This window comes from Erinaceus europaeus, chromosome 8 (genome assembly GCF_950295315.1).
Source record: "Erinaceus europaeus chromosome 8, mEriEur2.1, whole genome shotgun sequence".
Classification (NCBI taxonomy): domain Eukaryota; kingdom Metazoa; phylum Chordata; class Mammalia; order Eulipotyphla; family Erinaceidae; genus Erinaceus; species Erinaceus europaeus.
In genome coordinates this window covers 9,396,011-9,413,473 of record NC_080169.1, presented here as the reverse complement: position 1 = coordinate 9,413,473, position 17,463 = coordinate 9,396,011, and the positions used below count along the sequence as shown (strand labels likewise).

Here is a 17,463-nt window from a genome sequence, read left to right as displayed (position 1 = left end):
AACCCGCTGTGCTGCCTCCCAGCTCCCTACGCTATCCCTACTCACCTAGAGCTTGTCAAGATAATACCAACATGGGGTAGAAGCTCAAACAGAGAAAGTCTAGGTTAAGTGAACTCAAGTAGATTAATATGTTGAGCCATGTGAAGTGGCACTTCATTACTGTTTTTATTTGCATTTCTCTGATCATCAGTGTCTTTGAATATTTGTTCATATGGCAGTAATGTTCATAACAGTTCAACCTTTGAGACAACCTAGATGTTTAATGAAAGATGAATGGTTAATAAAGTTGTGGTTAATAAAGCTGTGTACACAAGGAGGCTCTCCTTAACTGTAGCTTTCTTATAAGAAATGATGGAGTCGCTTTTGTCACTTCTTAGATGGAACATAAAAGAATCATGCTCAATGTGATAAACCAAAAGAAGGACTAATATCCCATGATCTCACTCACCTAAGAAACAAAGAATGGCAGGGTAAAACTTAGATCAGTTGTGATCTACAGCAGCAGAGTCAAGGACTCTACAAAGGGTGCTGACAGGAGGGTATTGGGGTGGTGGGATGGACCCAGTGAAGACCCAATGCTTAATGATGGAAGAAGACTAATGTTGGTAATGTTGCAGACACTTATCATGGGGGAGATAAGAAATTGCACTTATAATAGAAAAATTGCATTCATGTGACAACTGAGTTGTGAGCCATTACTGCCCCCCCCCCTCCAATGAAATGATTTGGAAAGAAAGAGTTAAACCATGCAGTCAGTCACCTGTTTAGCTAGCTACTTACCTAGTTTAGTTTTTGCTTTCCTAACATGCAGCATGAACTGTTGTGTTACAAATGCAAAGAGCAAAGTTACAGTCTTTCCCTTGAGAAGTCGCCTGTCTCACAGAGAATACCAGTCACTGCTAAATGATAGCTAAATGCCATAACGAAGTATTTCTGTGTGGAATGGGAGCTGAGAAGTTCCAACCTGTGCCTGCCTGGAGGTTTCAGAGGGTACTCTGCCTACCCAATGTATTTAAAACTTGAACTCAAATACATGCGATTGCAAACCACCCCCCCCCATGTAAGTTTCCAAAGCATTTTCCTCTTTAATATTTGAACCCATTATGTATGTGAAGGGAAATTTAATCCATATGTTTCTAAAATCATTCATACTTAAATCATCATAATTTGTTTTGTAAGAGCTGTTAAGGTCCATGAAGCCTTTGTGGCTTTTTTCCCCCTCCTTTTTTCTTTTTTAATTTTTTTTTCCAACTGAAAGTTGATTAAACCAAGGGAGACTGATCTCCATAGCAAAGAAGTCATGGAAGACCCAGTACTATGAAACCATGAAATTCGAATGTCCTGTGAACTTGGCAGAGCATGCAACAAAATCAAACATGTTGACTCTGGTGCAATCACACATCTCTTTTCCAGGTTATGGCCCTTAATCAAAAATCCTGTGTTTGGATTATACATGCCCTAATTACATTTTCTTTGTATGCTCACCTGATGCAACAGTCCAAAGGCCAAGGGAACCAAAAATGCTCGTCCACTTCTGCACCATCAATCAGACTTTTTTGAATATTGGGAAACTAGCCTTTCCTTGCTTATAAGCGCTATTCGTAATACCCCCAATACAACTGTTCCAAAGTTTTCTTTGGTATTTAACTAAGATTCCTGGGGATTTAAGATACCGGCTGCCAGACTGTTAAAATGCATTAATGTTTATAGTGATTATGATTACGAGAACTAATAATAAGTACTTGCATATTCCTGGACTGAAGCCCAAATCCTACTGTTTTAAAAAAAAAAGACTCAATATAAGTCACAATTTTTTTTGTTTTGTTTTGTTTTTTGCAAAGACTGTGTACAGGAAAATCGGGACCAAGTCTAGACCCGCAGAACTGTTATTAAATGCCAGCAGAATGCTAGTCAAATTTTTCAGACTCCTGATGCACTAGAAAGTTAAAAAGAAAAGGGACTATTTTAATTGTAACTTTTTGTTACTACCAGTTTGGAGAAACTGAAAAATAAGAAAAATATTTATTTTCTGATCGTATGAAGCACAGTACAAGAAGAAGAAAATAGTTGGTAGTCTAAACCCTCTCATGAGAGTTACTGTCGGTGACACACATAGTTCTGACATGCTGTTAGAATTTACATGGCTCACTAGCAGCCAATCATGTCAAGAGTTGGTCAAGCAACCATTGGTCAACTCAAGTACTAACTGCCTTTTGCTCTTGGGTGATATTAAAGATCTGAAGTTAAGCACGTGGCATGTACCATGCAGGTCACAACCTAGGATGGGGTCATACCCTAAATTGAGGTAATAGGTCCCAAGAAGCCAAGCTCTTTCTACTACTTGGAAAGCAGTCCTAGGTCTATTTGTTCTGATCACAAGCCAGTAACTCTGCTGCCTCCTGCAAGGGACAACGTGATCACTGTTTTGATTCCAAAGTCTTTCTGTCACTCGTGAATCTAGTTGCACATGCGATTCTACTACAGAAGGGACAACAGACATTGCTGGCTTCTTTGTTCCCAATAGAAAAAAAAAGTGTTTTCACACCTTTTGATAGTAATCTTAATACTCAGGTACCATTCAGGATATCAGTTTTCTTTTCATGGACAAATAAAGGCTTTTCATTGTAAAACACATCTGTCCAGGAAAGGTGATAGAGTCAAAATTACATGAAAATAAGGAAAGATCCTTTTCAGAGTCAACAAAGGGTACAAAACAAACTTACCCACAGACACATTTGCTGTGCTTAAACAAGAACTATGCTAATCTGCTTTCAGGTGTATATTTTGCACTAGTTTATGGATACGTGTGAACATATGCTCTCTCTCACAGAACCTGGTGTATATCTAGGTTTTGGGACTTTGTTAGAAAGTGAACCACCTGGGATGGAATTAGAGAATATTATGAAAGGAAAGGTCTCATCCGAGTAATGAAGCTGAAGGGTTGTCATTCCACACCTAAAGTCTCTGGACACAGTCTGAGCTATAAAGCATGTTGAGGTGGCAATCGTTGCGTTGATTAGGTTGCAATCGGCAGATGCAATATTATTTGATATGAATTGGGAGAGGCATGCGGGAAAGTGGGCCCTATCCTAAGGTTCCAGGACTGGGGGAAATATAGGTTCTATAGTGGAGATGTGAGGTTCCTGCTGTCTTAGGGTTCAAAAGACAATGGATAGTTAATGTTATTATCACATTATTTGGTAATTGGGTTAACTAGTGCAAAATATATACCTGAAAGCAGATGTACACTAGAGTTTGCAGCGAGTACCCCCTAACACTTCCTCTCCACTATTCCAACCTTTGGGTCCATGATTGCTCAACAATTTGTTTGGCTTTGTATGTTAACTCTCTTTTCAGCCACCAGGTTCCAGATGCCATCAGGATGCCGGCCAGGCTTCCCTGGACTGAAGACCCCACCAATGTGTCCTGGAGCTCCACTTCCCCAGAGACCCACCCTACTAGGGAAAGAGAGAGGCAGACTGGGAGTATGGACCGACCAGTCAACATCCATGTTCAGCAGGGAAGCAATTACAGAAGCCAGACCTTCCACCCTCTGCAACCCTCAATGACCCTGGGTCCATGCTCCCAGAGGGATAGAGAATGGGAAAGCTATCAGGGGAGGGGGTGGGATATGGAGATTGGGTGGTGGGAATTGTGTGGAGTTGTACCCCTCCTACCCGATGGTTTTGTTAATTTATCCTTTCTTAAATAAAAAATAAATTAAAAAAAAAAGAACTATGCTAATCGCTACTGTGTTGTCCCTTTTATAGGACAAAGAGTCAAACTGTATTCCATGCATACAACCAGGGATTATATGAGGCAAACATTTACAAACTGTGCTGGGCTGTTTAATTCAAAATGTTTCCCTCCTGCCACAGTATTGTGCTTCTACACGAGGTTTAAAAGGCTTTTAAAGATAAGGAGGACTAGCAAACAGTAGCCAACGGAGACTCTTTTCTGCTCATTAACCTGATAAGGACTGATCTTCTGATAGCCAATCCTGAGCTTGAAAAGTAATGAAAATAACCCAGTAGTGTAAAAGTGTTAGTGCAATCCTCAGAAAAGATGATTTTGGCTCAAGCCAAATGGTAAAAGACACAAAAATCAGTAGGAAGGAAAAGAGTCTGCTTTTTAATCTTACTTTATCCAGCACTTCTAAACAATTTTATAATGATCAAACTGTTCTTGGTCTTGAAGTTAGAGGGTCCTGCTTGGTCAAAGTCAGTATACTGACGAAAGAATTCCCACCTCCTCCACTTTTTACTTATCTGTCAAAAGAGTCAAGCAAAGCTAAATGACTTGTTTTGGGCTGAGATTTCATCACACATACTTTTATCAGATTTGCCCCCTATTGTGATGGGTATTTCGATTCTATTTCTATTTTAGCAGTTTTATTGTGAAAAAACTGACTTACAAGGGTTCCCCTGATATCTGAGAGCAAAATAGATTTTCCTGTCTGGAAATGCTATTACAGGGGGCCTGGCCATGGTGCACACAATTAAAGTGTACATGTCACCATGTGGAAGAACCCAACTCCCTGCTCCCCACTTGCTGGTGAGACACTTCACAAGTGGTGAAGCAGGTCTGCAGGTGTCTGTCTTTCTCTCTCCCTCGCTACCTTTCCCTTCCCTTTCAAGTTCTCTCTATTCTATCCAATAAAATAGAAAGGAAAAAAAAAAGGGAGGGGAAAATGGCCTTCAGGAGTGGTAGATTCATAATGCAGGCACGGAGCTCCAACAGTAACCCTGGCGGAATTTAAAAAAAAATAAAAACTATCATTATTATTAATTAATTAATTTTATTTGTATTGCCTCCAGGGTTATCGCCTGCACCAAGAATCCACTGCTCCTGGAGGCCATTGTTCCTATTTTGTTGCCTTGTTGTTGCTGTTGTTGTTGTTGGGTAAGACAGAGAGAAATGGAGAGAGGAGGGGAAGACAGAGAGGGAGGGGGAGAGAAAGACAGACACCTGCAGACCTGCTTCACTGCTTGTGAAGTGAGCCCCACCCCCGCTTCAGGTGGGGAGTGGGGCTGGAACCCACACCCTTAACACTGGTCCTTGTGCTTCGCACCATGTGCGCTTAACCTGCTAAAGAAAAGTTATTTCATTGTTCCTAGACCACCCCCCAAAGAATTGCATACCAAATTATTCCAAGTATGAATAATCTGCTTTCAGTTCTTAAGGGAATCCTGCACAGTAAGTCACCAATATACAAAAGGTTAATTTGATGAGACTTAACATCTGTATATACCTATATAACTACTACAACTAAGAAAATGCATACATCAATCATTCTGCAAAATTTCTCAAAATTCTTTGTAATTTCCTTTCCTTTCCTTTCCTTTTATTTCCTGGCTTATGGTGGTGTAGCGGATTGAACCTGAGACTTTGGATTCTCAAGCATGAGAATCTCTTTGCATAACCATTATGCTATCTACCCCCCACTCTCTTTGTAATTTCTTCTCCCTGTTCCTTCTCATCACCCCTTTCTCCAAGATACTACTTACCATCAGTGTAGTTTATGTTTTATAGCATTGTATATAATTGGAAACATTGTGATACACTATTTTTTAGATTCTTAAGATTTTTTTATTATCTTTATTGATTTGACAGAGACAGCCAGAAATTGAGAGGAAGGGGGACATAGGGAGAGAGACAGAGAGACACCTGCAATATTGCTGCACCACTTGCAAAGTTTTGTGCTTGCAGATGGGGACCAGGGGCTTTCACATTATAACGTGTGCTCAACCAGGTGCACCACCACCTGGCCCCATGTACTATTTTTGAGAAAGTGATACGTATAATTCTTTTTGAGATTTATTCACACTAGTGAGTGTCTTTTACTTTTATTGCCAAATAAAGAGGACCAGAACACAGAGAGGGAGACCGTCCTTGTGCCAGAGGTTAACGTGGGACCCCATTCATGCAAGTTTGAGACCCTGCCCTTGCACAATCTCTTCTTTAACTTGAATTAAATTTTAAAATAAATATTAATTGATGAGAGAGAGGAGGAGAAAGAGCAGGAACTAGGCCATGACTCTGGTCCATGAGGTACAGACTGGGTGGTGAGCTGGAATCATCAGTCATTACTTAGATCATGTTGGAAAATTTCCATTTAAAAATAGGATAATTTTACAGTGTGCAAGGACCCAGGTTCAAGTCCCTGGACCCCACCTGCAGGGGGAAAACTTCACGAGTGGCGAAGTAGGGCTGCAGGTGTCTCTCTGTTTCTCTCCCTTTCTATCTTCACCTTCCCTCTCTATTTCTGGCTGTCTCTATCCAATAAATAAATATAATAAAAATAAATCTAAAAAAGTAGGATAATTTGCAAGCGTTTACATTTCATCCTTATTATTTAGTGCCTTGTTCAACAATGACAAATTCATTTCTTTTACTTTTCCCATGGGATATACATACATACACACACACATACACACATACATACGCACACACACACATACACACACACATACACACACACATATATATGTATGAATTTGTATATATACATTTACATATATATTAATTCATGGTGGTTTATGAGATTATAAAATTAGAGTACATTTATAACATAGCTATCACCAAAATGTCTGTGTCCCTCACCCTCTCAGTGTTAACCACCAAAGTTCTCAAAGTCTTAGAAACAAGTCTGCAGCTTGTTTGACTCTTTTTTTTTCACAAGTTTATGCATTTCAGTTTTCTAGATTCTACATGAGTGAAACCATCCAGTAGTTGTCTTTCATCTCCTATTTCGCTAAGCATAATCACCTCCATTCCATTGATTGTTTTATTGCAGAAGATCATGTATCCCATAAAGCCTTTAACCAGTCATCTGTGGATGGCCACTTAGGCTGCTTCCACTCTGGCTCTTGTAAATATTGCAGTTACAAATACAGGGATGCAAATGTCCCTTTCAATTAGTGTTTTCATGCCCTTTGGCTAAATGGCTGGATGTGCTATTGCTGGGTCATAAGGTCATTCATTTTTATATCTTAATACTTTTCTATGTTTAAGGACAATTTCATTTCTTTGAGGCACTGTGTTGAAAGTTTTGTGAGCCGGTTTTTATTTGTCCCTCTCTGCTCATTGCAATAATGATTCTATTAGACAAGCCATTCTGAGCAAATCAAACCCGTGTGAGGACACGAAAGATGGCCACCTTTGACTCAGTAGTGTGATCAGTTGCTACTAACACAACCCATCTTCCTAACCTCTCTGAGCACTGGGGAGTTAAATGGATATTAACCTCTATCTCCCCCTCAGCATTGGCTGTGCTTTTTATTCATGAGCAAGAGCTGCATTAGTGAGATGTGTAACATACATGTTTAACAGAGGATTAGAGAGTGTTAAGGTACATTGGGAATTAAGAAACACTACATTTACAGAACAACTATTTATGTCTTTAGGGGATACAGAACAATGGAGGGAGTTCTCAGCACAGGGCTGAATAGATTCCCAGGAACCATAATGAGAATCGTGTGTCTGTCTCCTGTCACATCTGCTGAGAACTTAGCCTCAAGTGCTCCCATTATGCTCACTTGGGGAGTCCACCAACAGTAGATTGAGTTGGCAAGCTCTTTTCCAGGTGTTGTCATTTTTGTTTATTTTTTGTTTTGTTTTCTCCTATTCCATGTAGCATGCAACTTTGCTTCTATCTTGTTTTGTTTCTCTCAGGTTATTTTGGGATCATAGGTGGGAAGGGCAAAGGGCAATAGGAAAAAATATATATAAGTTAATAAAGAATCTCAGATGTCTCAGAGATCAACATCCACTGTCTCTTGTATATCGTTCCTCATAGGAAAGCACATTTAATCATGATATTATAGAACAAAATTGGTAATATATATTTATACGCATGTGTATATATTTTATCATCAGCAGAGCTTCAGGGTTCACTGTTTCACATATAAAAAGGGGCAGGAAGGAGAACAGGTGGTGATGCACCTAGTTAAGCATACATTATGGGTGAGCAGGGACCCAGGTTCAAGGCCCTGCTCCTCACCTGCAGGGGGGGACGCTTCACAAGCAGTCTGCATGTGTCTATCTCTCACTCCCTCTCTATCTCCCCTCCTCTCTCAATTTCTCTCTGTCTCTATCCAATAATAAAATAAAGGATTTTTTTAAAAGAAAAAGGGGCCAGAAGGACAAGAGGTTGCTTACTCAGTAGAGCTCATACTTTACCATACATGAAGGTCTGGGTTTGAGGATCCAGCCGTCACAGGGCATCAGTTGGAAGAGCATGGGGGAATCTTCATGGTCAATGGAATAGTGCTATGATGTCTCTTCCCTTGCTATCTTTCTCTTTTGTTAATATATTTATTTATTATTGAACAGAGACAGAGAGAAATGGAGAGGAGAGGGGGAGATAGAGAAGAAGAGAGACAAAGAGACACCTGCAGCCCTGCTTCACCACTCCTGAAGCTTTCCACCTGCAGGTGGGGATCAGGGGCTTGAACTTAGGTCTTTGGGCACTGTCATGTGAACACTTAACCAGGTGTATTCATTACCACCCGGCCCGCTGCTATCTTTCTCTTTCATTCAGTGTTTCTCTGTCTCTCACATTATGTCCAAAAAGAAAATGGCTACCTAGGAAATAACCACATCAATATTCCTGGTTGAGGGGACAAAAAAAAAAAGCAAGGAAGGAAGGAAGGTCTGACACACAGCACCAGGCTTCCCTAAGTGCCTTGGTAATCTCACGGGGCACCCATGGCAATGTGGGCACGCTGTCAGGCAAGTTACAAGGCTCCAAAAATTGCTGTAAGTTTAGAGAAATGACTGATTCATCATGACAACATAGAAGCTATAAAATAGTTTGCTAAGACGCAGCACTCAAGCCCGAGAGTGCTCTTCTGCATCACTTGTAAACCTTGCCATCCATTCCCTGGTGAAACTTCAATAGGAATCCAGGGACAGGGTACCCACATCACCCTTTTTACACTCCTTTATCATATATGAGAGGAACCAGAGGATGGTGCTTAGGACGAGGCTTATCTTGGCACTATGTGCTCTGAAAACAAAGTGAACGATTTAGCTTTTTTCCCTTCCCTTGATGACTGTATCTCTCATCTTTCTGATGCCTCATTTGCACTTTGTACATGAACACACCCAGGCACACCACAATGGGGAGAGGTCTGCTCAGTAGTGCACCAAGTTACAGAGGTTTTAATCGTATCATGAATGCTGGGACCCAGCTCAAAAACAACTTTGCAAACAAACAAAAATGACTTTTCAGGGTCTGAAGAGCTTTTTGCTCCCCCATTAAATTCACCTCAGTTTCCAAAGTTAAAGCCAAGGTTTTTCTTCCTCTGTTTTTTTTTTTTTTTTTTTGCATAAGTTGTACCAACAGTTGGACCACTCATTATTCAAATGCAAACAATTTCTCCTAGAGGTAGACCTCACTATGTGTTTCAAAACTCATTATTTCACCTGTGATTCATAAAATTTGCTTAAGAAATAATAAAGTGCAAGTGTTCCTTTCATTTCCCCTGTAAAAAAAAGCCACTATCTTCATTATTTCTTTCACAAAGAAAAAACCCAAACAAACAAAAACACATTTGTAGAAATGGCACCATGTTCTGAGAAGAAATAAAATGATAGACCAAAACTTAATAGGAAACGCTTTAAACTGCCCAAAGGTAACAATGACTCTCCTGGTGAACTGAATTTGCCAAGTGAAGAACACTCTCCCACTGCCTGTGGCTGTAGCAAGTGGGAGGGCAAGGATCACCAGCAAATGATTCACACCATTTATTTAAAATCAATAAAAACAAAATACTTCAAACACGTGGATCCCTTAAACATTTAACAGCAAATATCTAATTTTTCAAGGCTTACAAGAAACCTATCTAAAACAGTTTGAAGGTGTTTTTATTTATTTGCTTTCTGTGTGTGAAACACACACACACACACACACACACACACACACACACACACACACAGATACCAGAGCACTACTCAGCCCATGAATACGATAATACCAGGGTTAAATCTAGGATTTCTGGCATACTGGTCATGCAATTACTGTGCTTTAGTATATTCTTCTGTTCCATGGTCCAAAATTGTATTTCCCTCCAATGGAAATGGAAGAGAACTGATGGAGACAACAGACTTTTCCCATTGATAGAAGAATATTTTGATACATACATTTTCAATCTGATTATGCATAGTGAAGACTCAAGCTCTGCCAGTGTTACAACACTCTAAAAACAAACACCATATGCAATTGGGAAATAGTGATTTATGGGAGCCTTAAATTAGATTTCCATCAGCCCCTTTATTAATCTGCTGCCTACTTTCTCTCCTTTCTCCTTCAACTTTCTCTTTGCTTCTGTTGTCATTTTTTCCCCTCCAGGGTTATTGCTGGGGCTCTGTACCTGCACTATGAAAACCTCTGTGTTGTTAAAATTTCGGATGCTCTTGCCGGCCTGGCTTGCTTCACGGCGGGTAACAGAGACACGGAGACAACGGCTGGGCAGGGAAGCTGTATTTCTTTATTCAGGAACCACGATTCACAAACTAAACCAATCACCAAACAGAAATCTGCTGTCTCATTGCGGTGGCACAAGCACTCTCTTACTCTCGAACTCAGGAACTCAGGAACTCTCGGACTCAGGCACCCTCTCTTACTCTCGAACCCTGAAACTCTCACACTCTCGAACTCAGGAACCCTCTCCCCGGGTTTTCTCTGGGGCGGGGCCAAGCGGCCCGCGAAATTAGCAGGCCTGATCCAGTTCTCTTGGCGGGGGCGGGGGGGGGGGGGGAGGGCTAGGACAAACCAATGTAAAGCATACGACAATTCCCCCTTTTCTTTTTAACTAAATGACTATAGTATCAAGGGTGTGGGGTGAACAGAAACATATATAACAAAAACCAGCATGTTGCCAAGGGAAGGCCTGAGGGGGCCATATCTGAAAAAAAAACATTTCGTGCCTCTGGGGGGCTACTTGCCTCAACGGGCAATTGCATGGGGGTGGGGAATGGCCTAGAGTCCCACAGGCAGCTGGCTGCAACTTACTTACTATGAAACAAAACTTGTTATTAGCATATCTACTGCACGATCCAACGTTTCTAATAGAGAAGGAATTTGAGACTTTTACATATCAACAATGTCTTTTAACCTTTTGTTACACCCATTCAAGATGGAGACACACCCTAGGTGTGGGCCGGAGAGGAAACCTCAGGCATGAGAATAATTAGCATAGCCATTGTGCGATCTACCATTTCTAATAGAGAAGGTAGTGTTTTACATATCAACAAATCTATTTAACCTTTTGTTTAGACCAACTTAGTTAAAATATATTGATTGTTAACTAATTTTTACCTTAGACTTTAAATGTATGTTAATTTTATCTTTATGAGAATTATATTGAAAACCTTTTTCATTTAACTTTGACTAGTAAGAATTTAGCCTTAAAGCTACTGTTTACCAAACTTTAAACATACACATAAACATGGTCATTAATACACAAGGAGAGAAACCTTTGTTACGAAGACATGTCATTTTAAACACGAATTTATTTATTTATTTATTTTTTAAATTTTTATTTAAGAAAGGATTAGTGAACAAAAGCATAAGGTAGGAGGGGTACAACTCCACACAATTCCCAACACCCAATCCCCATAAACCACCCCCTCCCCTGATAGCTTTCCCATTCTCTATCCCTCTGGGAGCATGGACCCAGGGTCGTTGAGGGATGCAGAAGGTAGAAGGTCTGGCTTCTGTAATTGCTTCCCCGCTGAACATGGGCGTTGACTGGTCGGTCCATACCCCCAGTCTGCCTCTCTCTTTCCCTAGTAGGGTGTGACTCTGGGGAAGCTGAGCTCCAGGACACATTGGTGGGGTCTTCAATCCAGGGAAGCCTAGCCAGCATCCTGGTGGCATCTGGAACCTGGTGATTGAAAACAGAGTTAACATATGAAGCCAAACAATTTGTTGAGCAATCATGGATCCCAAGCTTGGAATAGTGGAGAGGAAGTTAAACACGAATTTAAATCTGTACTGTCTTAGTTGTTGGGGGGGGTTCACCATCCAGAGGTGGCTTCCCGAGCAGCTCCACTTCTAGGAATTGCAGGTTGCGATCTCTGCACAAATCTCTGCGTACTCCAGCTTGTCTGCCTTCAGACCGGACCGGCGGCTGGAGATCTCGTGTGCCCAGTTTCGGCAGGGAGCCCGGGGGTCCGGGAGGCCCGGGATGGTTCCAGAATTCATAGAAAGAGGGCAGGCGGGCCATCTTTGTAGAAGGCGTGGGCCTAGGTGCCCAGGGGTGGCGGCCATGATGGGCCGCCGTGGCCCTGCCCCACGGCCCTGCCATGTCTGCTGCCCTGCTCGCAGTGGCCGAGCAGCGTGGAGGGATCACGCGTCCAGTGCCCTGCGCCACGCGGTGGAGAGCCGGCTCCTGTGGGCTGGCCTCAGGCTCTTGCATGTTGGCCTCGGGCTCCAGCATGTTGGCCTCGGGCTCCAGCATGTTGGCCTCGGGCTCCAGCATGTTGGCCTCGGGCTCCAGCATGTTGGCATCGGGCTCCTGGGGCTTTTGTGTGCTGGCGTAGGTCTCCTGCGGGCTGCGGGGCTGCGGGCGCAGTGCGTGGGGTTGTCTGGGCGCAGCCGGCTGGCTGGCTGTTTAACCAGGTGGAAACAGCAGCTCCGCGCCTCGCCTCCCACCCGCTGGCTATTCCCGCTGGCTATTCCCGCTGGCTGTTCTGAGTTCGCCCGAGCGAGTGGAAACCACAGAGTGGTCCAGAGATAAATGTTCCAGAAACAGCAAGACAGTCTCGTGAAGAAAGAGCAGAGGCTTTTGGAGATCTCTTCACAAGCAGAAGAGAAGGCCATAGTACATAGGTAGCCAAATTGTCTTTACTTATCTGAGAGATGCGCAGGTCAGGTCCACGTGGGCGCCATTTGTTGTTAAAATTTTCGGAGGCTCTTGCTGGGCAGGTAGCTTTACTGCGGGTAACAGAGACGCAGAGACAAAGGCTGGGCAGGGAAGCTGTATTTCTTTATTCAGGAACAACGATTCATAAACTAAGACAAACTAATCACCAAACAGAACTCTGCTGTCTCTTTGCGGAGGCACAAGCACTCTCTTACTCTCGAACTCAGGAACTCAGGAACTCTCGGACTCAGGAACCCTCTCTTACTCTCGAACCCTGAAACTCTCACACTCTCGAACTCAGGAACCCTCTCCCCGGGTTTTCTCTGGGGCGGGGCCAAGCGGGCCGCGAAATTAGCAGGCCTGATCCAGTTCTCTTGGCAGGGGGGGGGGGAGGGCTAGGACAAACCAATGTAAAGCATACGACACCTCTGCTCTTGAAGCCTTTTCTTTTCTTTTCTTTTCTTTTTTTGATAGGACAGAAAGAAATCAAGAGGGGGAGGGGAAGAGAGAGAGAGAGAGAGAGAGAGAGACCTGCAAGCCTGCTTAACAACTTGTGAAGCATCCCCACCCCCACCCCGGAAGGTGGGCAGCCTGGAGCTCCAACCTGAATCCTTGAGCTCGTCCTCGCATTTCCTACTCTTTGTGTTTAACTCGGTGCGCCACTGCCTGGCTACTCTGTTGTCATTCTCTGCAGTAAGTTATTGGTGATGTTGCTTAACAACAAGATGGTTTCTAACTTTCCTTCTTGCCTTAGATTGGCAGATGTTTGTGCTACCTGTGGAGTCAAGTCCCACAACTTTCCTATGAATCTCCGCTCTAATAACAGGAGTCACTTCAATACTCGCTTAAAACACAAGCCCAGTTTACCTTTCTAAAATGTTGTTTCCTCAAAGCAAAATATCCATCCTCAGTGTTTCGCCTGAAAAGAAAGAAAAACAAAAAAGAATCCCCTCTCCTCTCCTTTAAAACCATCCTGGATGTACTTATTTAAATGAACTTTCTGGGATTTCTTAAACAGGGCTATACACTTTCTCCAATAGTAACCTCTACTTTTAATATGCATATTTCCTTAAGTTTGTTTTTCTGCAATCTTCTATTGAATATATAAGTTGTTCCATTCTATAGATTATGAGTTCATCTGGTACCTTTTGTTTATTACGTAGTCCGGATTCACTGAGTTTTTGTTGAAATAGTAAGTGAATGAATGAACATCAGTATTTCGGAATTCTGAACATGTAAGGCAGAGTCAGTCAGTATCATGTTTTTAACTCTATTTTAATTCTACTTTGTAAATAGTATTATTATATTAATGTTTGTACACATGTGACAACAATATCTTTGTTTCAATAAATCATTATCTTTTTTTAAATAAACAGAAAACAGATGCACAGCTTTCATTTAGTAGAAGTTACAGGTTGATTCTGGACATAGAAATTGCTATATTCTTATCATGGATTTAGAAAATCAAGGTCATTAGAACATAGGATCATGTGGGCCGGGGGGAAAGGAGGGCATGGCTCACCTGGTTAAGTTCACATAGCATTAAGCACAAGAATCTACCAAGGATCTGGGTTCAAGCCCTCACTCCCTACCTGTAGGGGGAATGCTTCAATAGAAGGAAAGCAGACCTGTGGGTATTTATCTTTCTCTTTCCCTCTTTATCTCCCCATTCCTCTCTCTATTTTTCTCTGTCCTAATCAATAACGTGAAAAAAAAAAAAGGCCACCAGGAGCAGTGGATTCATAGTGCGTGCACTGAGCCCCACCAATAACCCTGGAGGCAAAATAAAATAAATAAATAAATATTAATAAGTACCACAGCATCATCTGTGAATTTCTTTGACTGATAAACACACTTATTTATATATGTTATTGATTTTTATAAGTATCAGTGCATTTATACTAAAGTAATATTGCAGTGAGAGAAGCTACCTACCTTGTCTTAACAGAGAAATCAGTCAGAGTTGAGTGTTTTCATTGTAGCACCAATATATAGCGTGCACTGACTGCAGTGTGTTGCTTTATGCAAGTCACAGATTCAGCTACGATTTTCCTCTTTTTGTTTCTCCTTCAGCAAAAAATATAAGAACAACTTGTAGCATATGGAAGCATTTCCACACTGCAAGTTATTGGGGGGGGGGGCTTGTTATTTGCAAATCCTGTCAGATTAAGCAGGCATTTCCAAATGCTACTATGATGTACAAACACATCCTTGTGTGTCAGAAGTGTCCTGCAGATGTTTTTTTTCTTTCTTTTAATCCTCCATATTTGCAAATGAGAATTCAAAAAAAAAAATGCAAGAAGCTTGTCCCACAGTCATTGCTCCAGACAGACAGGAAGACCTTCTCCAGCTGCTGCTCCTGCATCATCAGCTGCATCACAAAGGCTTGCTCAATTATCCTCAAATAGCCACATTTTGCAAGCAGCTGTCTATGGGGTGGGGTGAGGGGGAGTGGGGGGGGGAGGCCAGTGGTAATTACATGTGTAGACAAGATGGTACCTGAGGATCAGGAGAAAACAAACAACTTGCAAGCATTTCCATTTCTTTGGGCTTGTCTTTGTCAAGTGTGACAGGGAACTTTTCAACACTGAGGCCAGGAGAACAGTCTTCCCACTGCAGTGGCTCTCCTTGAGCATTACAACATGAATAGATGGTGATGTGGATAAGAGAAAGGGGGAAAAATAGCATTTCTGTAAAATGTCAGATTTAGGGTTGAACAGGCAATGCCACAGAGAAACAGAATTGCACAACTGCATAACAACGGATGCTTAACTCATTTTTATTAAAAGATAAAAATAGAACAGTGACAATTCATCACAGGATATATTGGCCCATCAGTAGAAGTGGAGAGCAGAAAAAAAAAAAAAAAAAAAACAATTTACTGATGGTGGAATAGGATGAATACTACCTAATAGTGGACTGGGAGCCCCACCTCATTAAAATATAGTGCAATGTTCAGTATATTAAAAATGACTTTTTAAAATAGATCTGTAGAAGAAAAAATATGTTATGTACTCTTGTGACAGCTGTCTCATTTTTGGAATAAGAGTAAAAAAAACAGTGAAAAATAAATAAAACTACATTATCTGAACAGAAAACCCTCTATTAGGAGATATTTTTAGTAATGATCACAATAAAATTAACTGACAATTTTTTTTGCCTGTGTGTTTGGTTACTTTAGACTTAAAAATACTGTTTTTTAGGCACATAATGTTAGAAGACACTAAAATAGGAGATCATGTTAATACTTATCAGAAATTTATTGAGAGCTATCTCTTACCATTTGAATACAATCAAAAGCAAAGCCTCTGAAGAAAGTGAACATTATTAAAAAACAAACAACAACAAAACCCCAATTACAGAGTAAGAAGTACACATAAAGACTACAAAAAAATTATTTCAAATTTAAAGAATGGAAGCCCTCCCCTGAGGTGGAATATGGATTTATCTGGAGTTCAAGTGGCCAGGAGTCGCATCCTCAAAATACACATTGGTGGGCCTGCAGGATAGCTCGCAGACAAGTAACCAAAGTTGGAATCTGGTTCCCTAGGCACAGAAGCAAGTTTTGGTGCTGTGGTGTCTTTTCCTCTCTCCTTCTGTCTCTTTGTCTCTGTCTCTTTGCTTCTATCTCAAAAAGTCAGCCCATTGCAATGAGTCTTTGGTGATGACAAAAAAAAAAAAATGTGCTAAGCCAGATGGATGCATATTATCTCGCTTCTCACAGCAACACTACGGGATATGCATGTTGTGTTACTATTTTGTAACAGTTGGTGAAACTGTAGCTGAGATTTCTGGAAATGAAAGAATCAAGAGGCAAAAAAAAAAAAAAAAGGGAGGGAGGTGAGATTATTACCCGAACTTCTGGAATCCAGACCTCTCCTTTTCTTGGCAAATCCACTATATTTTAAAAATATTTTATTTATTTATTTATTTATTTATTTATTTATTTATTAATGAGAGGGATGAGAGAGAGAGAGAGAGAGAGAGAGAGAGAGAACCAGACATCACTCTGGTACATGTGCTGCTGGGTATTGAACTCAGGACCTCATGTTTGAGAGACCAACGTTTTATCCACTGAACCACCTCCCGGACCACATATCCACTATATTTATAAAAGAACGCTCTTTTGCTTCTTTCCAGTTAAAACATAAAACATATTGCTAACAACAGATTAAAGATCGTGGTCTTTATCTCAAAATATTGACACAACTTAAAAAAAAAAGTAATCATATAGAAGAAGATCAGTCTTAAACTCCAACTTTTCAGAAGTTCACAACTTTTTTTTTTTTTATGGAATGCTTCACGAATTTGCATGTCATCCTTACGCAGGGGCCACGCTAATCTTCTCTGTATTGTTCCAATTTTAGTATATGTGCTGCCGAAGCGAGCACAAGCACAAGAAGTTCACAACTTTTATACAAGGAAGCATCAAAGAACTGGGCATTAATAATGGTAACCTGACACATGAAATTGACTAGACAAAGTTTTCTGGCTTCGTGAAGTTTTTTGTTTTTCCCCTTCCTTCACTCCAACCCTCTCAGATTCCACTGCAAATCAACTGCCTTCACCATCTTCTTGACACCATGGAGAA

At 41.2% G+C, this 17,463-nt stretch overlaps 1 non-coding gene across 1 annotated transcript; it reads right to left on the bottom strand.

The window, feature by feature from the left end:
- Positions 1-17,156: 17,156 nt before the first annotated feature.
- Positions 17,157-17,263, bottom strand: LOC132540015 (U6 spliceosomal RNA). Its single transcript, XR_009551300.1, has one exon. It is a non-coding gene; the product is annotated as a U6 spliceosomal RNA (small nuclear RNA).
- Between the last annotated feature and the right edge of the window lie 200 nt (positions 17,264-17,463).